This window comes from Bubalus kerabau, chromosome 4, assembly GCF_029407905.1.
Source record: "Bubalus kerabau isolate K-KA32 ecotype Philippines breed swamp buffalo chromosome 4, PCC_UOA_SB_1v2, whole genome shotgun sequence".
Classification (NCBI taxonomy): domain Eukaryota; kingdom Metazoa; phylum Chordata; class Mammalia; order Artiodactyla; family Bovidae; genus Bubalus; species Bubalus kerabau.
The window spans coordinates 138,262,439-138,285,949 of record NC_073627.1 but is presented as its reverse complement, the minus strand read 5'-3'; the positions used below and the strand labels follow the sequence as shown (position 1 = coordinate 138,285,949).

Here is a 23,511-nt window from a genome sequence, read left to right as displayed (position 1 = left end):
GAGGTAAAGGAGAATGTACCCCATTTTCAAAGCTGTCCAGGCAGCATTACCCAGCCCCCCTGGGGAAGCCTTTCTGAGAGGTTATGAGCTTATCCCATGAGGGGAATCATTGAGGGATGATAGAAAGGAGTATCTGGTTTAAAAAAAAAAAAAGCAATTTCAATGAGCTGCATGGAGATTCAAGATTTCTTTGTAGGAAATTGAACACCGTTTCTCTGATCCTTCATTGTATGGTTGAGTATGCTGAGGCTTAGTGAGAAGAATGACTTATCTAAGCTCACACAGCCACATCAGGGCATAAACAGTAGATGAAGACAAGCACCCAGCTAGCCTTGACTCTGCTCTGTGGCCCCTTGTCTGCCCCACCCTGGACACAGAAGAGCCTCATCCTTTGGCACCAACTTCATAGTGCCAATCAAAACAAAAGAGAAATTTTTGTTTGGACCCTTTCATGCTATTTTCATTCCACCATTTTACTTGAGAGCAGTTCTTTATTAAACAGCAGGCACTTATCTTTGGAGGACATGTCCTTTGTTATATCATCTCAATATTTCCCAAAGGCTCAAGGAGATCCAGGGGAAGATAAACGTCTGCCAATAAGACACATATTAGCATTTATTAAGGGGGGAAAGAAAATGAAGTCCCTTAGTGCTTCCATTCTGTTCCCACAATGGAAGTAAGCCTTGTTTGCAATCTGAATTTCCTCCTGCCAAACACAGGTTCCTTTTTGGTCTCCCAGCCAAGCCAATACACTCTTTTGAAATAGTCACTAATTTGCATTAAAATGGAAGAAACAGTCATGTACATATTGCTTAACAAACCCCTTACCTTACCTCTGAAAAGTATAACCTTTTTATTAAAGTATAGTTGATGTACAATATTATATGCTATAGGTGTACAATATAGTGTTTCAAAATTTTTAAAGGTTATACTCCATTTACAGTCATTATAAAATACTGGCTAATTCCTCATGTTGTACAATATATCCTTGCAACTTACTTTATACACTATAGTTTGTACCTGTTAATCCCTTTCTCCTACAAGTATAACTTTGGGGGAATTAGGCTCAAACAAACAATTTGGTCTATTTACACAGTTGTTATTAGAACCCTTGATTTGTCAATTCCTATTGTAATAAATGCCCATGCCACACACATGAAAACAAATAAATAAACAATCCTTACTTCTAATGGCACCTTTCAATCTCCAGCTCTGGTATATCCGTTGGAAATGGGTAAGATACAAAAGCATTACTCCTTTTTCTGCTTTTGGTCAACACCATCTTGTCCACACCTAGCATGATGGGCATCTCTCAGAGGCCAAGCATCTTGGAAAGACAGAAAATGCAGATCCCAGCCTCTTCCAGGCACGATAACTGGATTTTCCAATTCTTCTGGGAGTTGCCGTGTGTTACTCCCCAGTAATGCCTTCAATCCCCATATGTACACCCACTCGAAACCACTTTATAGGGTGGAAAGAAACACGGAGTGTTGGGACTTTACAAGGCATTCATCTATCCTATCATCGCATAAACGAAAAGAATGGCAGGTCAAGAATTTTAAGCGATCTGTTAAAAGTCACACTCATTTAGTGGCAGATCAGGAACTAAGCACAAGTCTCCTGAGAGTCTAGAAAGAGCTATGTGTTCCCTATTATCACTTGGGAACACTGCATTAGGTTTTGATCCTGACTTGCAATGATTTCCTAAGTTCCTGAGGTACTCCCTGCTTCACTTTTTTTGTCCAGAAGATCGGAATTAAAATGTCTATTTCAAAAAAATTAATAAATAAAATGTCTATTCCCCTCAACTCACAGCTGCTACTGCTAAGTCACTTCAGTCGTGTCTGACTCTGTGTGACCCCATAGACGGCAGCCCACCAGGCTCCCCCGTCCCCGGGATTCTCCAGGCAAGAACACTGGAGTGGGTTGCCATTTCCTTCTCCAACTCACAGAGATGCTATCAAAATCAAATAACACCGTGAAATTGAAAATGTTCTAGAATGTGGAAAGCACTATTTTCTCGTTTTTATGACACTTTTCCCATTTCAGATATATCTTCTAACAACCTCCCCCAAAGGGTAGCCATTTTTCATATGTAGTTAGAAAATAACCTCTCAGAAAGAAACTGAGGCAGGAAGACACATGCAAAGCCCGTCTCATAAACAGATTGTTTTTAATCTGATGAAAATGCCCAGGTTGTGACTATTTCTGACAAGTTGGCTCACAAGACAGAGCCAACTTGTCAGAAATGCTGGGGAGTGTAAGGAGGAGTGTAGGGAGGAATAACCCAACTTGGGTCATTAGTCACAACTGGGCTTTTTCTATTTAAAAAAAAAAAAAAAAAAAAAACTACCCTACATACAAGAGGAACTGAAAACCCATTCCTCCTTTTGGAGTGATTTCAAGTTTGTGATAGAACATGACAGAAACAAAGGAAAATCTTCTGCAGATCACAATCTCCACTCCAGAAATTAAGACCCAGGGTATTTCTGATGTTGTTTTGTTTTTCCTTCCTTTTCATTCTTAGAAAATAACTAAAACCAAGAGTAAGGATTCCTAAGAGTCATTATGATGGGCGTGTTGGCCAGAGGAAGTGCTAGAAAATAGAGCACAGGCTGTCCCAAAAAACACGCAAGGCACACTGAACTGGCGGTCCTAACCCCTGCATTCCTGCCCTGGCTCCCAGACCAACCCCTGCCTCACAGCGGTAGAGTAGTTGATGTTTTTTAATAAATAAATATTTCTGGAGGCATTTAGTAGAGCCAGGGTATGTGATCCATTTATTTGGAACCAAAGTTTTATGTAGTGTTTTATTATTTTTCCCTTGTAAGAATTTTTTTCCCCCAGAGAAGAGTACTCATTAATTTCAACCATAGCCCTTAAGTATTTTGAAATCTTCTTCTCATATTGGCTGTCACATAACCCAAGTTCAAATACCACCCTTTTGGTAAAAGCAAAGGTTGGTGAATACTGACATGGAATTGGTTTCTCTGTGACGAATCCTCCAGCACCATCCTGGAGACCTTAGATACTGAGTAACAGTGTCACCGAAAGAGGTTGTTATTTGGACCCCCTAGTGCAGATCTTCCAAAAATGGGACCCGGGGCTTCCCTGGTGACTCAATGGTGAAGAAACTGTCTGCCAATGCAGGAGACACAGGTTGGATCCCTGATATTGGAAGATCCCACATGCCATGGAGCAACTAAGCCCAGGCACCACGACTATTGAGCCTGTGCTTGCTCTAGAGCCCGGGAACTGCAACCACTGAGCTGGGGAGCCCAAACTACTGAAAACGGTGCACCCTAGAGCTCATGCTCCACAACAAGAGAAGCCACCACAAAGAGAAGCCCCGAACGGCAACTAGAAAGTAGCCCCCACCTCGCTGCAACTAGAGAAAAGCCCGGGCAGCAATGAAGACCCAGCACAGCCAAAAATAAATTAATTAATTAAATTATTTTTAAAACAGCAATTAGTCCATTTAAATTTATCTTTTTAAAAGAATAATGGGACCCAGAAAACCCATATTTTCCATGCTTTTCAACTAAGATTTATCTTATGTAGATACACATCTAGCTGCTGTTTACCGACTGTCTTGTAATACATGACAAGTACCTTGAAGACAGTCAATTCACTCCTATAGCATGAAAAGTCCAGTACAGCAATTTTTACAGAGTACATATGTTCAGTAAATAACACGACCTAACACACTGAAAGCTCACTCTGCAGGAGGCACTATGATAAGGGCTTCCCATACGCTACCTCATCTAACCTTCCCAACAAGTCAATGATAGAGTCATTGTTAATATTTCCACTTTACAGAGGAGGAACCGAGGAACAATGATTAGGTAAATGACTCAAAAATCAAACAGCTAAAAAGTGATGGATCTGAGGGACACACTCTAGCAGCCAGATTCCCAAGCCTGTAAAAGCAATGTTTGTCTCAAAACTGGTCTACTCTACCACCTCCCAGGTGACAAAAGACATCACCCTTTGGATGAGACCTTATACCACCTTCAAAGAGTCAGTTTTCCTGGGACAACTTTCCCAAGTTGATAAGTGTGTAGGTCAGGAAAAGTTAGGTTATGCCACAATAACAAAGATGACTCAGAAATCTCAGTGGCTTAACACAACAAAAGTTTGCTTCTTGTCAAATTTTGTGGAGGTCTGCCAAGAGCCCATTGGCCAGATCTATTCACGAATCCCCAAGCAGACTACTGGGGGATATAGGGAAACACACCTAATATTAGGTAAGCAATGGCTATGGCTGCCACTGGGAATATCCTTAAGTCTCTAGGACTTCATGGGAAGAGTCCATACTGCTCTGAAGGATGCGGTTCCAGCCTCAGATCTTCCAAAAAACCCACACAGAACTGGCAAATGACTCCCTTTTTGAACTGCAGTTTCCTCGTTTCTCAAATGATGTGATTACACGATTGTCCCTCAAGTCCACTCCAGCATATTTTATCAACGTGCCAATGAATGTCCCTTACACAAGACTACAATATCCCTTACACAAGACTACACCAGCACCCTGTGGAGGATATAGAAACATCTCTGGATGTGATGGAAGGCGAGGCTGTTTCATGGCACAAGCTCAAGGCTTTGCTTGGATGGCGGGCTGGGGGGAGACTGTTTGCCAACCTAACGGAATGGGGTCAGCGGTTCATGGCAACTCCCAGAACTTTGGGGATGTTGGGAGCTTTTTTGTTGGTTTTTACACCTAATAAAAAGTAATTTCCTCTTTTCAAAAGGCACATTTTTTTTTCTGTTTTGGAAGATTAGAGAGTCTGGGGTTTTGTTTCATTTTTGTTTTTAAAATTAAAAGGACATCCTCTTTCAAGGCTGAAGTTATGGGTAACAGAAAGAATAAATAGTTTAGCTCAGGTCACCCAGCAAGATGAGCAGAACAAAGGGTAAAATCCACTGCCTTGGATGGGCCTCATCCCCAGGCAGGAAATCATTCTTGGATAAAAATTCTTGCCAAATGGTCCACGATGAATGAGTGTTAATAAACCTCAAACATGGATTTCATATCCTTTTGAATACACGAAGGAAAGGCAACTTGGTAGATTTTGGCCCAACCTAGCACATAAAATAATGCCAAGACGTTATTTTGAGACACACCCCTGAGCCAACCCAGGGGATGGTGCCCCTCTGGCACTTTCTGGGAGCAGAGAAATTGTCGCTTTTCTGGAAACAGGATTAAGGGCAGGTATGTGGAGTGGCCAGTAACACACAAACCAGCTCCCCTTACTTAAAAGCTATCAGTTCTCTCTAGACTAGGACACAAATAACTCAGACACTGGGCTGCCTCCATGCTGGGTTCTTACCACCCCCATCCTCCAGGTCCCTAAAGAAACATTTGTATACCCAAAGACCAGCCCGGAAAGGAAAAGAAAAAAGCAGCAGGAATCCCACCCCTGGCCCAGCAACAGGAATAACTTCCAGGTGTGTTTAAAAGCCAAGTTGCTTAAGCCACTTCCTTCTGTGTCTCCCCAACTAACTGCTTGCCATCAAGTTGAGTATAGCTCCCAGAGGTTTGGGGGACAGCCATGGTGACCCAGCTATACCCTAGGAACCTGACAATATCCACCAAATTTCACAATAGTAGAGTCTGAGGGGGGTCAGTGCTTCTGTTTCCCCAAGTATCCCTCTTATGGTACAGGAACAAAAAGACTTTACATTGTACCACTCTTTTTTTTTTTTTTAATTAAACTTTTATTTTATATTGGAGTATAGTTATGGGGCTTCCCAGGTGGCTCAATGGTAAAGATGGTCAATGCAGGAGAAGCAGAAGACATGGATTCAACCCCTGGATGGGGAAGAATCCCTAGAGAAGGGGATGGTTACCAACTCTAGTATTCTTGCCTGGAAAACTTCATGGACAGAGGAGCCTGGCTGGCTATAGTCCAAAGGGTCGCAAAGAGTCAGACATGACTGAGCACAAAGCTGTGGTTGACATAGTTGATTTACAATGGTGTGCTTGTTTTAGGTGTATAGCAACATTATTTAATTGTACAGATACATGTATTTATTCTTTATTGGATTATTTTCCCATGTAAATTCTTACAGTGTACTGAGTAGTGTTCCCTATGCCATATAGTACTCCCCTGTTGATAATCTGTTTTATATTTATTAGTGTATAGATGTTCATCCCAATGTCCTAATTTATGCCTTCTTCCCAGGCCCCCAGCTTTTTCCCTTGTTAACCATAAGATGTTTTTCTAAGCGTTTGAGTATGTTTCTATTGGAATATAATTACTTTACAATATTGTGTTTGTTTCTGCTGTACAACGAAGTGAGTCAGCTATATGTATGTCAGAAAGAGAAAAACAAATATCATATATTATTGAATGTACGTGAAATCTCGAAAAATGGTACAGATGAACCTATTTGCAGGGCAGGAACAGAGATGCAGATGTAGATAACAGACATGTGGACGCAGACAGGAAGGGACGGGTGAAATGAATTGGAAGATTGAGACTGACATTTGTACACTGCTAAGTTGCTTCAGTCATGTCTGACTGTTTGCAACCCTGTGGACTATAGCGCTCTAGGCTCCTCTGTCTATGGGATTCTCCAAGCAAGAATACTTGGAGTGGGTAGCCATTTCCTTCTCCAGGGGATCTTCCCAACCCAGGGACTGAACCCACATCTCTTATATCTCCTGCATTGGCAGGCATGTTCTTTACCACTCAAGCCACCTGGGAAGCCCCATAAATATACTACCATATGTAAAATATATAGCTAGTGGGAACTTGCTGTACAGCACAGAGCACTCAGCTCATGCTCTGTATCACTCTTGACATTTTAAAAGTGCTTCGTCACATCATCCAGTATCTCATTTGATCTTTACGACAAATCCTGGGCGGAGGTGGACAAAGATTGTTGTCCTCATTCTAAGACCAGAACATGCAGTTCACAAAGTTCTGAGTAGCCAGCCAGGCTGGCCCCATGTCCACAAGAGCTCACAGGTACTGTGACAGCAACAACGTGAACTGCAACATTCTAGTTGCAAATGCAAATTCCTCTGCAATTTGCTTGGCATTTACGTAGATCCTTGATTGGGTGTCATCAACCTAATGACGAGTGGCCTAGGATCCCAAAATCTAAGCCTGTCCACAAGTTCCATAAACAGAGGCCATATTCCTCATGTCAGGGAGAGGGCTGCCTGGAAATGATTAAGAGAGGAAAGGAAACTGAAATAAGAACAACCCTGACCCCAGGTCACATCTAGCCCTGGGACAGGAGGATGTTCTGGCTGCTCATGACTCAGTGCTGGTGGGAGGGAGGTCCAGCTAATTTCCAGCTCACCTCCTGGATCATCCAGGTTTGGGGGACCATTTAACCAGGAGAAACTCAGGCTCTTTGTCAGTGGTCAGATGTGACAGGATTATCATCATCAAGTCTGTTTTCTCAGGTGTCCATGCCACTGAGGCCCCAGGGAACATCAGATACCAGGATTTGACTGTTGACAACTGTCCAAAAAGCCCCCACAGGCATTGAGCTCCCCTCCCCAACATAGACCCACTAGGAAACAGTCCCAGCGCTGGCAGAGGAGCACAGACACCTACTTCAACTGCTCTGCCACAGGGGAAAGACCCACTGGAGGAAAAGCAGGCAACTCCACTGACTGAAAGCTAATTGGTTACCTGGAAAACACACAGAAAGTTACAAAGTAAGCCAGAGTGGAAAGACTCAAGAAGCTTCTTTTGCACAAAGTTTTAATACTCATAAAGACGCATACACAGGCACTCTCTCATTAGATCTCACAACCTCCTGCAAAGGAATACTTATATCCATTTTATTTTAAGCAGTTTTGTTTGGGGGGTTTTACTTTCTTTGGCCACACCATGCAGCATGTGGGATCTTGGTTCTCCGACCAGGGATCAAACCCACGCCTCCTGCACTGGAAGCATGGAGTCCCAGCCACTGGACCACCAGGGAGGTTCTCCTTATCCTCATTTTAGAAGCAAGGAAATGAGTTTCAAAAAGGCACATTTTCCCTGGGGTCCACACGGTAGAACTACAGCTATAACTTTTGAGTCTCATCACTCTCCCTCCAGGCTCCTGGTGCTTTTCTCACTCACTCATCATTCATCTATCCACTCAAGGATTAGATTCAAGACCCGTCAAAGAGTTCTTCACCAGCACAAATATCTCCCAAGGGACTGGCTTTCAGGCAGACTGAAGTTTTCCACTTTGCAATTAGTTGTGGATTGAGAATACTCAGTTACTCCACTGCTCTACAGTAGTCTTTTCTTTTATCCAGCTCTGTTCCCCTCCCCTGTTCCATTCAACCTTTTTTTCTGAAAAAGATTTCAAATTCAGAAAATCTTTTACCATGATAAAAGCAGAAGCTATGAGGCAAAAGAAATAAAAGCAAACATTTTTACATGAGACCTAACTAAGATGAAAAGCATTTGTACAGCAAAGGAAACCAGCAACAAAACAAAAAGACAACTATGGACTAGGAAAAAATATTTGCAAATGATCTGACCAACTAGGAGTTAATATCCAAAATATATAAACAGCTCATATAACTCAATATCAAAAAAACAAACAACCAAATCCAAAAATGGGCAGAAGACCTGAGTAGAATTTTTCCAAAGTAGACATACAGATGGCCAACAGGCACATGAAAATGTGCTCAGTATTGCTAATTATTAGAAAAATGCACATCAAAACCACAATGAGGTATCACCTCACACCTGTCAGAATGGCTATTACCAAAAGTCTACAAATAATAAATGTTGGAGAAGGGTGTGGAAGAAAGGAAACCCTCTTACACTGTTGGTGGGACTGTAAATTGGTGCAGTCACTATGGAGAATGGTGTGGAGGTTCCTCAAAAAACTAAAATTAGTTATCATATAATTCAACAATCCCACTCCTGGATATATATATATATCCAGAAAAAATGAAAACACTAACTCAAAAAGATACATGTACCCAGTGTTCATGATATTTGGCAAAACTAATACAATTATGTAAAGTTTAAAAATAAAATAAAATTTAAAAAAAAAGGAAACGGGAAAAAAAAATAGCAGCATTATTTACAACAGTCAAGAAGCAAACCAAGTACTCATCAACAGGCAACTGGATTAAGAAGATGTGATATTAATATATATTTTTACATACAATAGAATATTCCTCAGTCATAAAAGAGAATGAAATGTTGCCATTTGCAGCAACATGAATAGACTTAGAGAATATTATACTTGTGAAATAAGTCAGGCAGAGAAAGACAAATACTATGTGATATCACTTATATGTGAAGTGTAAAAAATAATACAAATGAACGTATATACAAAACAGAAACAGATTCACAGACACAGAAAACAAACTTATGGTTAACTAAGGGGGGTGGGACAAATTAGGAGTATGGGATAAACAGATATAAACTATTATATATGCAGCAAATAAGCAACAAGGATTTACTGTACAACACAGGGAACTATGTTCAACATCTCGTCATAACCTCCAATGGAATATAGTCTCCAAAAATACTGAATCACTATGCTGTGCATCTGAAACTAACACAAGACAGTAAATCAACAACACTTGAATAAAAAAAAAATGGAGCTACGGGCCAAGGGATAAATCTAATACAGAACTGTTTCTTTTATTTCCTGTTGCTGTATGATATAGAACATACTTTTAGGGACTTCCCTGCTAGTCCAGTGGCTAAGACTCCAAGCTCCCAAAACAGGGGACCTGGGTTCAATCCCTGGTCAAGGAACTAGATCCCACATGCTGCAAATAAGAGTTTGCCTGCCGCAACTAAAGGTTCTGCGTGCCTCAAGAGGCACAACTAGGACCTGGCACAGCCAAACAATTTAAAAAATAATAATAACATACAGTTAGCCTTTAGATTGTCTACTTTTAGCTATGAAATGAGGTCACACTTATCACCAAGAACTAAATCTCTTGGGAAGCCAATATCCATTCAGTCCTCTCTAGCATAGCTGTACTAGCCATTGAAAAACAGAAAGTCAACGGGAAAAAAAATCAAAACACTTCTCTGACCTTCCCCTAGAGTCACCCACACTTCCCATGGTCCAGCAAGTAAAGGGTTAGCACCTGGATCTAAGGGTGGACTCAGGAACCTGCTCGAACACAAGGCCATTTTCTCTCTGATTGGTAATGCCTGGACATGGAAAGGGCAACAAAAAATCATCACCACACTACCACCACCACCATCATCATCATCATTTTATAAATTAGAAAGATGAAACCTAAGAAGCAGCAGCAGTAGCTCAGAGCCAAATCCCAGCTCCTTTCTCAGAGCCTAGTGAGGTGGTGGCTAAATTCTTGTACTGTCATGAAACCCTGGGTCATGAAGTCATTTCCACAAAACCACAAAAGCTTTTCTTCAAACATGTCACTTCCGCTATTCAGAAACATTCAACTAGCCCTGATTTCCTGTTTGTTTTGTTTTGTTTTTAGCTTCTCTGTTTGCTGCTCAGGGCATTCCTCAGCCTGTACCCCGCAGGTCCCAGACTAGCAGTCTAGTTCCCACACAGGGCCCCATGTTCCCATCTCTGAACCTTCCTCATGTCCTTCCAGGCTTCCCAGGTGGCTAGAGTGGTTAAAAAAAACAAAAACAAAAACAAAAAAAACCACCTGCCAGTGCAGGAGACATAAAAGACATGGGTTCGATCCCTAAGTTGGGAAGATCCCCTGGAGAAGCATGAGGCAACCCACTCCAGTATTCTTGCCTGGACAATCCCCATGGACAGAGGAGCCTGGGGGCTACAGTCCATGGGGTCACAAGCAGTCAAACATGACTGAAGCAACTTAGCATGCACACGCATATTCTTCTGGGGTCTGCCGTGTCCTCCCAAATCCTTCAAGGTGAAGTTCCTGTCCATCTTCTCCAAAAAGTTTTGTCCTGCCACTCCTATGCTCCCTGGATGCTCTCTTCTTTGCGTTCCCACAGCATCTACAGTTTGAATAATATTGGGTTGGCTGAAAAGTTCGTTTGGGTTTTTCCAGAACATCTTATGGAAAAATCTAAAGGAATTTTTCAGCCAACAAAATATTACACAGCTTTGTATTTTTCTGTTATTTCATGCATGTTGATTTCTTCTCAGTTACATCAAAAGGACAAGAATGAATCTTTAGCTTTCTCTTAGAACCCCCAGAAAGTTGGTATAAAGCTAATAACCTCCAAATGGTACAGTCACAGCTTGTTCACTGAAACAAACTTCTAATTTCATCACTCTGCAGAGGACCTGGCTGAAATGCTTCTATAGGCCTCTGTAAGACCCATTTTGGAAAATGCATTCTACATCTGAGAGTGTATTCAACCATGTTACTAAAGCCATTCCAACATCACAAACTGCTAGAAGATCCTAAAAGCTTACTTTTAAAAAGCCAGTGATTACAGAAACCACCAGCTCTATGGATGGTCCTGGCTTAGAGTAGAATAAGTTTGTTGACTCTGAAATCAGCCTAGAGGAGAAAAACACAGACCTGCCTTTTCTCTTCCTGACAAAATACTTAGTACCTCATTCCCACCTGCCCACCGAAAGCAGAGGGACGGGTGCTGAATTTCTTTCTTTCTCTCTCTCTTTCTCTCTCTCTCTCTTTCTCTCACTCTTTATTTCTCTCACTCTTTCTTTTTTTCTCTCTTTCTTTCTTTCCATAGAGCCTCAAAAAAAGAAGCCTCTTCTGAAGACAACTGAGACCAAAGGTTGTTCACGTGACTTCCTTTTGGAAAAGGTTTGTGCTGATTCTCAGCAAGTCTGACCACATCCAAGACAATGAAAAGGATGACTGACCAGACTAAGCTGAAACCGATAGTCTCCGAATGTGTCGCCTGACAACCTGGGCCCTCCTAGGGTGATGGAGCTGTCTGGGTGCCCATCCCCCTCTCTCCCTCATTTACTTACACCCCCTCTCACCCAGCTGTCCTCCCCCCACTTTGATCTGACCCTCCTTTAATCACTACAGGCCTGGTTATCTAAACATCACTGTGCTTTGGAGAAATTACACTACAGAAGCCAAACAGATAAATAAACTCTGATCTTAGACCTCAGCTAGATCAAACTTATGAGTCCCATGGGGATGTTTATCTTGGAGAAGTGCAACTTTAGATCTGGGTTCATTATTTGAGAAGGCTGCCAAATCAGTCCATGGTAAGAGTAAGTGGGGACTATGCAACCAGGGCTCAGGTTGAACAGGTCTGGTGAACAGCATCTCCCTTACTCGCCTGAGTTCTGGTCCAGTTGAGAAATGAGTCAAAACCTATCTTTGGAGACTTCCCTGGTGGTCCAGTGGTTAAGAATCCACATTGCTGGTCCAGTGGTTAAGAATCCACATTGTTAATGCAGGGGACCCAGGTTTGATCCCTGGTCAGGGAACTAAGATCCCATATACCTCAGGGCAACTAAGCCTGTGTACCACAACTAGAAAGAAGCTTGAGAACCTCAATGAATATCCCTTGTGCTGCAACTAAGATCCAACTCAACCAAAAAATAAATATAAATAAATATTCTTTTAAAAACTAAAGACAAAAAAAAATTTAATTATAAAGTGTCTTTGATGAGACACTAAATTATCACCCTGATTACTGATAAATATGATAAAAAAAAGTATGTGACTTACATATAAAACAAATCGGCTTCCTAGTCCTGGATCCCAAAATTGTCTGGATTTGACCAACCAGTCATAGACAGACTCCTGGTTTTAGCACCAAAAGTCTCAGATTCCAGGAAATCCTCAGCTGGACAGACTGATCACTGGTCATCCCAGCTGGGCCAGGACAGACTGCCCCCAACAGCCTGAGAGCAGGGCATACCACACCTCATGTGGCCAGCTCCCGGTTCAAGGAAGGAGAACAGAAGGCCTGGGCTCTGCTGCACAATTTCTTCTTCTAAACGCACCAATCAAATTAAGTCACTGGAGGGCCAAAGTGTTAAACTGGCGGGTCTCTCAGCACATGGAAAGAAACATCTGGAGTGAGGGAAAGAAAACATTACTTTCCAACAAAATGTAATAGATTTGACCAAAAAATGAACTTTCAGCAATCCAACGAGATTGGGTTGAAAGTCTGAACTATAGACTAATTTGAAAAGAAATATAATTTTGTGAATTTCACCCAACTTGAACTAAGCTTTAAAACTATTCTTTAATAATAATCATATTGGGACTTCCCTGGTGGTCCAGTGGTTAAAAATCCACCTTGGGGACACCTACCTTTGATCCCTGGTCCAGGAAGATCCTACATGCTGTGGAACAACTAAGCCTGTGTCCCTAGAGCCCTCATACCACACAACAAGAGAAACCACCACAATGAGAAGCCCATGAACTGCAACTAGAGAGCAGCCCCCACTCACCAAGACTAGAGAAAGTCTGTGTGTAGCAACAAAGACCCAGAACAGCCAAAAATAAACAAGCAAATATTTTAAAACTCATCATCATCATCGTATTGTTAAGCAAAGCTTACATGATACGGTGGTGGCCTGTGGTTGGTAAGGCCACGTGATCGGGTCCTGTCATAATTTGTGGGCAGGAGTCATGTACGCTAGTTTCTGCCCAAGCATGCAACGTGTGGACGCTCACAGCACTCTTGTCTCCACTGCCATGGCTATCAGAGATGTTCCAGATCCTAATTGCTCTGAGGGAGGACAAGCTGCAATGGACACGTGCCATGAGCTAGAAACAAATGTATCTGTATCAATAGTCCATCAAAATTTGGAGGTGCTTATCACCACATCATAACAAATCCTAGGAGCTTCCCTGGTGGCTCCTTGACAAAGAATCTTCCTGTGATGTAGGAGGCACAGGAGACCTGGGTTCGAGCCCTGGATTGGGAAGATCCCCTGGAGGAGAAAATGGCAAGCCACTGCAGTATTCTTGCCTGGGAAATCCCATAGACAGAGGAGCCTGGCGGGCTACAGTCCAGGATGTCACAAAGAGTCAGACGTAACTGAGTGACTTGGCATTCATGAGCAACCAATCTTACTGTGACTGATACAACATAAATGTGAATAGAAAAAAGATTGGAAGGAAATGTTAATAGTGATTGTCTCTCTGAGGAAGGATTTTAAGTTCTTTAATTTCTTCCTCTTTATGTGCTTTTGTACTTCCAAGTTTGGTTTATTGAGTTTTTTTTTTTAATTTATGATTTAAAAAATTCAAACGAAAACAGATGCTTTCAGACCACCTGCTTTAACAAAATAGAGTGGAATGCTTTAAAAGTATTTTATCACTTGTTTATATGCAAACCACATGTCATGATGCTAGTTTGAATCTCAATTTTAAAACATTCTTACTTAAATTCAGCTCAAAATTTTGCTCTGTGTCACACATAAAAGGAAATATCTTCCAAAAAGCTTCCTAACTGAGATGACTATAAAACTTTTTGGTTGCTAAGGAATGTGAAAGCTATTTAACTGGTTAAAAATAAGGGCCAAAATATTCTCATCAATTCCTAACCTGAAAAGGAATTCAGAAATGTTTTATTGTTCTTTTTCAAAGTCACCAAGAAATCTACATGTCAAAAGAATAAAATGACGTTGTCATTGTTCTAACCATTATCTTCTTCCTCCTCTTCTGTGCTATGTACAAGAAGAGGGAGAAAGAGAAAGACAGAGGTCATTTGAAAAGGGAAAAACTACAATGATTGGCTATTTATTCTAGGAGCAAACTGTTCAAAAAGCCGATGATGAAGAGATATCACAAAGGTTGTGACAAGGTCATGTGGCTAGTTAGAAACAGGTAACTTGTTGAAAGCATTCTACTACTGAACAGTGTACCCTTACCTTTCTAACTCAGGAAGAGTACTGGACCTTCAAAGCTCCATGGCAATTTTTTTTAATTTTTTTAATTGAAATATAATTGACATGGTTTTCCTAGATGGCTCAGCAGATAAAAAACCGACCTGCAATGCAAGAGACAAAGGTTTGATCCCTGAGTAGGGAAGATCCCCTGGAGGAGGAAAAGGCAACCCACTTCAGTTTCACTGCCTGAAAAGTCCCATGGACAGAGGAGCCTGGCAGGCTACAGTCCAAAGGGTTGCAAAGAGTCGGGCATGATTGAGCACACACATACATACATATAACTGACATATACCACTGTACTAGTTTCAGGTATATAGCAAAATGACTTGCTAGAAGTGTACATTATGAAATAATCCCCACAATAAGTTCAGTTAATAGCCATCAACACACAAAGTTAATTTGTGTGTGTGTGTGTGTGTGTGTGTGATGAGAACTCTTAAGATCTACCATCGTGACAACTTTAAAACACACTATAGTACTGTTAACTATAGTCAACATGCTGTCCATCACATCCCCAGCACTCATGCTTCTTCTAACCAATGGGCAATTCCTTTTATAATTATCAATCTGCTCTCTCCCTCAGATTCTCTTCAGTCTCTCAAACTCATTTCACCCTCTCAAATCTTGAATTCTATCATTCCTTTCTAAAAGGTGAATGCTTTTGCTTCCAAGATAAGATAATCAGATGCAGCTGCAGCGTTTGCACAGAGATTATTCAAAAATCTATCAGAGAAGAGCTTTGGTGAGAAAATGCCAAATCATGCACAATGAACAATAGCAATTGTTGGTTAGAAACACAAGCCTTTGAGCCAGAGACCTAGATTCAGGTTCTGACTCTACTTCTACCTAGAGACCTAACTTTAGGCAAGATGGTAAACCATCCTGAGCCTCTGATCTGTAAAAGTAACATTACCTGCCATACTGACAGACTGGGAGGGTTACATGCAATAATGGACATAAAATGCTTAGCACAGTGCCTGGAACATAGTGTTTAACATAAACTAGTTGCTGTTCCATGTCTTTTTAAAAAGTTGCTCCCTAACATAGTGTTTAAATACAAAACGCCTGTATAGTCAAAGCTATGGTTTTTCCAGTAGTCATGTACAGTTGTGAGAGTTGGACCATAAAGAAGGCTGAGCACCAAAAAATTGATGATTTTGAATTGTGGTGCTGGAGAAGACTCTTGAGAGTCTCTTGGACAGCAAGGAAATCAAACCAGTCAAACCTAAAGGAAATCAACCCTGAATATACATTGAAAGGACTGATGCTGAAGCTGAATCTCCAATACTTTGGCCACCTAATGCAAAGAGCCAACTCATTGGAAAAGACTGATGTTCAGAAAGATTGAAGGCAAGAGGAGAAAGGGACAACAGAGGATGAGATGGTTGGATGGTATCATCGATTCAATGGACAGGAGTTTGAGCAAGCTCCTGGAGATATTGAAGGACAGGAAGCCTGGCATGCTGCAGTCCATAGCGTCACAGAGTCGGACACGTCTTAGCAACTGAACAACAACACGATGTTTAAATACAAAATCAGTTTAAATACAAGCCCCTTCTTTCTTTGTGTTTTTTGTTCACATGGTGAAAAACACCATACTTCTTTCAAGACTGAAAATGACATCCAGGAGTACCAAAGTAAAAGCAAGTTTCCAAGGTGCCTGAGTGGGCTGGCAAGCAATTTCTTTTGCTCAGATATCCTAAGCATTTCTTTTTTAGTCTCTTTCCTACTATTGATCCAGATTCTCCATGCACAATAGATCGAAGAAACAAGTGTGACAGACTGGCCCCCTTTAGATATCAAATGTTCCCAATGATTCAAGCAGAATTAATTAGCTTTGATTGACAGCACGAAAGGTACTCACATCATTTATGTCAACATGTTTTTATTGAGCACTTGAGTTATGGATGCAGACAAGCTGACCCCAGGGAAGATTATGAATCATTGGTCCTCCAGATATATAGGTCCCTTTAGCTAGTTTACACAGAGTACATTCAGACAAATAATTTAAGGAGTCCATTATTACTTGGCAGATAAAAGGGTAACTATCCATAGGATGGAGTGAGGGGAGAAAGAAGTAGGTACTCTTGGAACATGGAACATGTCAATTTATGACAACCCTGCTTGAGCAAGGGCTTCCCCAGTGGCTCAGACAGTAAAGATTCTGCCTGCAATGCAGGAGACCCAGGTTTGGTCCGTGGGTCGGGAAGATCCCCTGGAGAAGGAAATGGCAACCTGCTCCAGTATTCTTGCCTGGAGAATCCCATGGACAGAGGAGCCTGGTGGGCCATAGTCCATGGGGTCACAAAGAGTCAGAGATGACTGAGTGACTAACACTTTCACTGTTCCAGCAAGGAGGCTTTCTTGGTGAAGGCAGCAAACAGGATGGAAAGACTGTGCTGCAGAAAGCAAGATTACCTACCTCATAATTAGACACCCTGCATGGTCAGTATTACCGAAGAACATTCTCCTTGAAGCCTCATTGTCTTCTCTCCTACAGAGAACTTAACAGAACATCAGAGCTGCATCTCAGAGATTCAGCACCAAAGGCACCATTATCAGTAAAGTCACAGTTCTAGTCATAGTAGTTTAATTCAGATAGTGGGATAATCTAACAAGACTTTGGTTGGACCCTCCAGGTGTGTTTCAGAAATGATGTCCTTATGTACACACTGCTATATTTAAAATGGATACCCAACAAGGACCTACTGTATAGCATATGGGACTCTGCTCGATGTTATGTGGCAGCCTGGATAGGAGGGGAGTTTGGGGGAGAATGGATACACGCAAATGGATGGCTGAGTCCCTTTGCTGTTCACCTGACATACTGCTAATCGGCTATACTCCAATACAAAATAAAAAGTTCAAAAAAAAAAAGAAATGCAGTCTTTGACAATCCATCACAGCCTCTGGGCAGCATTCAACACCACTGCTGCACGGATGTAAGCTAATGCAGCCAAAAGCAAAAACTCTCGATCCTTTTTTTAGCTTGTGTGGCCATATCACAGGTAAAGTATGATTCCCAGGAGTCATTTTTTAAATATTGGAAAGATCTCTTGAATCCCTAAGCACCTCAGAGCTCATGCTAAATGCCAGTTTCTGATCTAAGTCTGTCCTTTTATGGATGGGCAAATTTGCTTAGGGTCACATAACTAGCAAGAACAGCAGGTTTCACAGCCCTCATCTGCTGTTCTTTCTGTTCCACGGCAGCCACACAGGAGAGAATGGACACTTAGACAAAATACCAACCTGAAGAAGGAGCCGATTTCAAAAGGACTCACCTAGGTCTTCTGGCCATTCATCAATCAACCTTTGGGCATTCTTTGGAGAGCAAAATAATCCTAGAGAAACTGACCTCGAGTGAAAGCTTGCCCAGAGTTACACCAGAAAATTCTGAAGAAACAATCTTCTTACACTTTACCTTCCACTGGCCTGACCTCTCTCAGGGACAGTGGACTCCGGAACTCTGCATTGCTGTTATTAAATCTAACATAGCATGCTGGCCAGGGCGCCTGCAAATGTCCTGACAACTCCTAGCCACCCGACATTCTCCCTGCTCTTACCCCCATTGCAACCCTCCTCAAAGGACTGATGTTCCAACTCCCAGCCAGTGCTGGAGGAAGCAGTCAGTCCAGGCCAGTATAATTTTCTAGCGGCTCATCAACCCTCCCATATCATTCCAGGGGAGTGTGGACTCACCCAAAATGATATATGGGGGTAGGGAAGGGAATACTCCCTGTTTCCACCTCATTCTTTTCATCTTTTATACAAACTTTCAAAGTCCCTAGCACCAGACTCTTCACTGTAAAAATCACATAGAAAGAACATGAATATTTGTAAGTAGGGGTTTCTTCTATTATGGGGGGAGGGGCATGCTTTCTGTATCTATAGGATTTTCCTTTTTTTTTTTCTCGCTTTGAGGTTTTTTGACAGATGGGAAGAGAGAGAGGGGCGAAGAGAGGAAATAGGGGAAAGCCTTGATGGAGCCCAGAAACATAAACATGGACAGTTTGTGCCTTAAGATAAGCAGGAACTAACTTGTAAACTAACTTGGACCCAGGCAGGGGTCAATCTGTGTCCATGATTATGATTAAATGAGGTGTCAATTTTGGCCTCACTCTGCATATTGAAAACTGATTCTTCATACAATTTGATAGCAAAAACAAAAAAAATACGGTTAGAAAATTAACAGAAGATCTGAACATTTTTCCAAAGAAGACACACAGATGGTCAACAGGTATATGAAAAGGTGCTCAACATCATTAATCATCAGGGAAATGCAAATCAAAACCACAATGGGATATCACCCCATACCTATCAGAATAGCTGTTATCAAAAAGACAAGAAACAATAAGTATTGGTGAAGACGTAGAGAAAATGGAACTCCTGAGCACTGTTGGTGGAGGTACAAGTTGGTTCAGATGATATGGAAAACACTATAAAGATCTCTCAAAAAATTAAAAATAGGACTGCCATATGATCCTGCAATCCCACTTCTGGATATGTATCCAAAGAAAATGGACACCGGATATGGAGGAGATGTCTGCACGCCCATGTTGACTACAGCATTATTCAAAATGACTAAGGTATGGAAATAACCTGAGAGTCCATCAGTGGCTGAACAGGTAAAGAAGACACGGAATATACATACAATGGAATATTATTCGGCCACAAGAAAGAAGGAAATCCTGCCATTTGCAACGGCATAGATGTACCTTGAGGACATTATGCAAAGTAAAAAAAAAAAAAAGACAAATACCACTTGGTGGAATGTTAAAAGAAAGAAAAGTCAAGCTCACAGAAACAATATATAAAAGTGCATGGGGAATAGGGAAAACAGGAAAAGGTTAATAAAGGGTACAAACTTTCAGCAATGAATTGTTATTGTTGATGTAGTCGTTTAGTCTCTGACTTGTGTCTGACTCTTTGTGACCCATAGAGTGTAGCCTGCCAAGCTCCTGTATCCATGGGATTCTGCAGGTATGAATACTGGAATGGGTTGCCATTTCCTTCTCCAGGGGATCTTCCAACTCTGGAGATCTTCCAGGGATTGAACCCATGTCTCCTGCATCTCCTGCTTTGGCAGGCAGATTTTTTACCACTGAGCCATCAGGGAAATCCATAAGAAGATGAATAAGCCCATCTAATTATAAAATCCTGGTGGCTCAGATGGTAAAGAATCTGCCTGCAGTGCAGGAGACCCAGGTTGGATCCCTGGGTTAGGAAGATGCCCTGGAGGAGGAAATGGCAACCCACTCCGGTATTCTTGCCTGGAGAATTCCATGGACAGAGGAGACTGGTGGGCTACAAGTCCATAGGATCACAAAGAGTCAGACACGACTGAGAGACTAACACAACGTAAAACATGGTTATAAATCGTTATACATAGTTATACATAGCATGTATAATTCAAATTTGCTAAGAGAGGAGAATGAAATGTTCCCACCAAGAATAAAGAAAATATAATACAATTACATTTGTCAATTATATCTCTTAAATCTGAAATTTTTCAATAAATAATTTTTTTTTAATTTTGCCACCAAACCTTAAATAAGTTTAAGGAGATATGTTCAGAGAGCAATGGGAAAACAAGATACTTCTGCTATTTAAATTAACTGTGAAAGAAAAATGAGATATTTGTTCCTTTCTTGGCTAAATATCCACCAGAGAAACACTGGAATTCTTCACTGTAAAATTCTGCAGGTAGCATTCGAATTCCATCTCAAATAAATGCTGAGTTGAAACCTGTATTTTAATAATGAGCCAAAAATCATTTATTTTTTAAAGAAATCACTTCTTGAATGAAGAGGGGCATTAAAAAAACATATTTGAGGGCTCTGGGGGAAAAGATGGTTTTATCATGAAAGAAAAAATCATATAATTAGAGAGCTATAAAATTACTCATTTGCCTTTTGTTTATTTTCTTTTTTTAAATATAATTGCTTTTCAGTGTTGTGCTAGTTTCTACTGTATAACGAAGTGAATCATCTGTATATATACATTTATACCCTTCCTCTTGGACCTTCCTCCTGCCCCACCATCCCACTCTTCTAAGTCATCACAGAGCACTGAACTGAGCTCCCTAAGCTATACAGCAGCTTCCCACTAGCTATCTATTTTACACATGGTAATATACACATTGTGTCAAATCTAATACCCAATTCATTTGCCTTTACAGTGTCCAATAAAAATCATTTTAAATAAAAGATTATCTAAGTTTCTTCTGAAGGTATCACAACAAATATAAGATAGGCACAAAGTTCAACTGAAAAATATGGCATTATCCAGCCTAAACCAGCTACTCGGAGCTCCATGTTATGGGGTAATGTGAGTGTGTGCATGCTCATTTACTTCAGACATGTCTGATTCTTTGTGATCCCATGGACTGTGGCCCACCGGGCTCCTCTGTCCATGGGGTTGTCCAGGCAAGAATACTGGAATGGGTTGCCATTTCCTTCTCCAGGCAATTGAACCCACCTCTTTTATATCTTCTGCATCGGCAGACAGGTTCTTTACCACTAGCACCAAGGTGCAGTTAGCACTACAACAGGAGAAGCCATCCTACCACAAGTCCAGGGATACACAGGAGGTGCAAAGGCATGAGCAAATCTCTGACATCAGGGTTAACTTCTGGTTTCATACCCTGGTACTTGATCCCTAAAATTCACAAGCATGACCTCTATAAACCAGAGAATAACCTCCCTACATTTTACTGCTACCAGCATTATGGGTCTCACCTTTTCTGATGCTTAATTTTATGCATCAACTTGACTAAGCCATGGATGCCTATATACCCAGTTAATATTATTTATTGGGATGACTGTAGTAAAGTGGTACATGCTAGTAAAGTAATGCTCAAAATTCTCCAAGCCAGGCTTCAATAGTATGTGACCCGTGAACTTCCAGATGTTCAAGCTGGATTTAGAAAAGGCAGAGGAACCAGAGATCAAACTGCAAAGATCTGCTGGATCATCAAAAAAGCAAAAGAGCTACAGAAACACATCTACTTCTGCTTTATCTACTATGCCAAAGCCTTTGACTGTGTGGATCACAAAAAACTGTGGAAAATTCTGAAAGAGATGGGAATACCAGACCACCTGATCTGCCTCTTCCTGTATGCAGACCAGGAAGCAACAGTTAGAACTGGACATGGAACAACAGACTGGTTCCAAATAGGGAAAAGAGTACACCAAGGGTGTATATTGTCACCCTGCTTATTTAACTTATATGCAGAGTACATCATGAGAAACGCTTGGATGGATGACGCACAGGCTGGAATCAAGATTGTCGGGAGAAATATCAATAACCTCAGATATGCAGATGACACCACCCTTATGGCAGAAAGTGAAGAAGAACTAAAGAGCCTCTTGATGAAAGTGAAAGAGGAGAGTGAAAAAGTTGGCTTAAAACTCAACATTCAGAAAACTAAGATCATGGTATCTGGTCCCATCACTTCATAGCAAATAGATGGGGAAACAATGGAAACAGTGACAGACTTTATTCTTTGGGCTCCAAAATCACTGCAGATGGTGACTGCAGCCATGAAATCAAAAGACACTTGCTCTTTGGAAGAAAAGTTATGACCAACCTAGACAACATATTAAAAACCAGAGACATTACTTTGCCAAACAAAGGACCATCTAATCAAGGCTATGGTTTTTCCAATGGTCATGTATGGATGTGAGAGTTGCACTATAAGGAAAGCTGAGTGCCGAAGAATTGATGCTTTTGAACTGTGGTGTTGGAAAAAGACTCTTGAGAGACTGCAAGGAGATCCAACCAGTCTATCCTAAAGGAAATCAGTCCTGAATATGCACTGGAAGGACTAATGCTGAAGCTAAAACTCCAACACTTGAGCCACCTGATTCAAAGAACTGACTCATTGGAAAAGACCCTGATGCTGGGAAGGATTGAGGGCAGGAGGAGAAGGGGACGACAGAGGATGAGATGGTTGGATGGAATCACTGACTCAATGGACATGAGTCTGAGTAGGCTCCAGGAGTTGGTGATGAACAGGGAGGCCTGGTATACTGCAGTCCATGGGGTTGCAAAGAGTCAGACATGACTGAGTGACTGAACTGAACTGAACTGAACTGGGATGACTGTGAGGGTGTTTCCAGAAGAGACTAGCCCTTGAATCAGTGGACTTAGTGAAGCAGATGGCCCCTCCAACATGACTGGGCTTTATCCAATCCATTGAGGACCTACATAAACAAATAGTCAGAAGGGAGAATTCGCTGGTTCTACCTTCCTGCCTGAGCTGGGACATCAGCCTTCTCCCCCGAGACTGGGACTTATACCATCAGCAACCCCCACCAAACCAGTTCTCACGCCTCTGGACTTGGTCTAGAGCTCACACCCTCAATTCCTCTAGTTCTCAGGCCTTTGGCCTTGAACTGAACTAAACCACTGGTTCTCCTGGGTCTCCAGATTGCAGACAATGGATTGAAAAAGTCCGAAGCCTCTGGAATTGTGTGAGTTAATTCCTCATAATAAAAAACTCTTGGGACTTCCCTGGAAGTCCAGTAGTTGAGAATTCACCTTCCAATGTGGGGATGTGTGTGTCTGTGCTCAGTTGTGTCCAACTCTTGGACTGTAACCCACCAGGCTTCTCTGTACATGGAATTCTCCAGGTGAGAATACTGGAGGGGGGTTGTCATTTTCTTCTCCAGGGATCTTTCTGACCCAAGGATAGAACCGCACCTCTTGCATCTCCTGCACTGA

The 23,511-nt window shown here is 41.6% G+C and overlaps 1 long non-coding RNA gene across 2 annotated transcripts in view; it reads right to left on the bottom strand.

Moving 5' to 3' along the window:
- Nucleotides 1–471: 471 nt before the first annotated feature.
- Nucleotides 472–23,511, bottom strand: part of LOC129650371 (uncharacterized) — a 42,728-nt gene continuing 19,688 nt past the window's right edge. The window contains exons 4-5 of one of the 2 annotated variants that reach the window (XR_008713736.1): nucleotides 1,185–1,327; nucleotides 472–590 (exon numbers count right to left, since the gene is read on the bottom strand). This is a non-coding gene — a long non-coding RNA (uncharacterized LOC129650371). Of the gene's footprint in view, nucleotides 591–1,184; nucleotides 1,328–13,433; nucleotides 13,638–23,511 lie in introns of those variants that run through there. The other variant, XR_008713737.1, reaches the window with a different exon arrangement.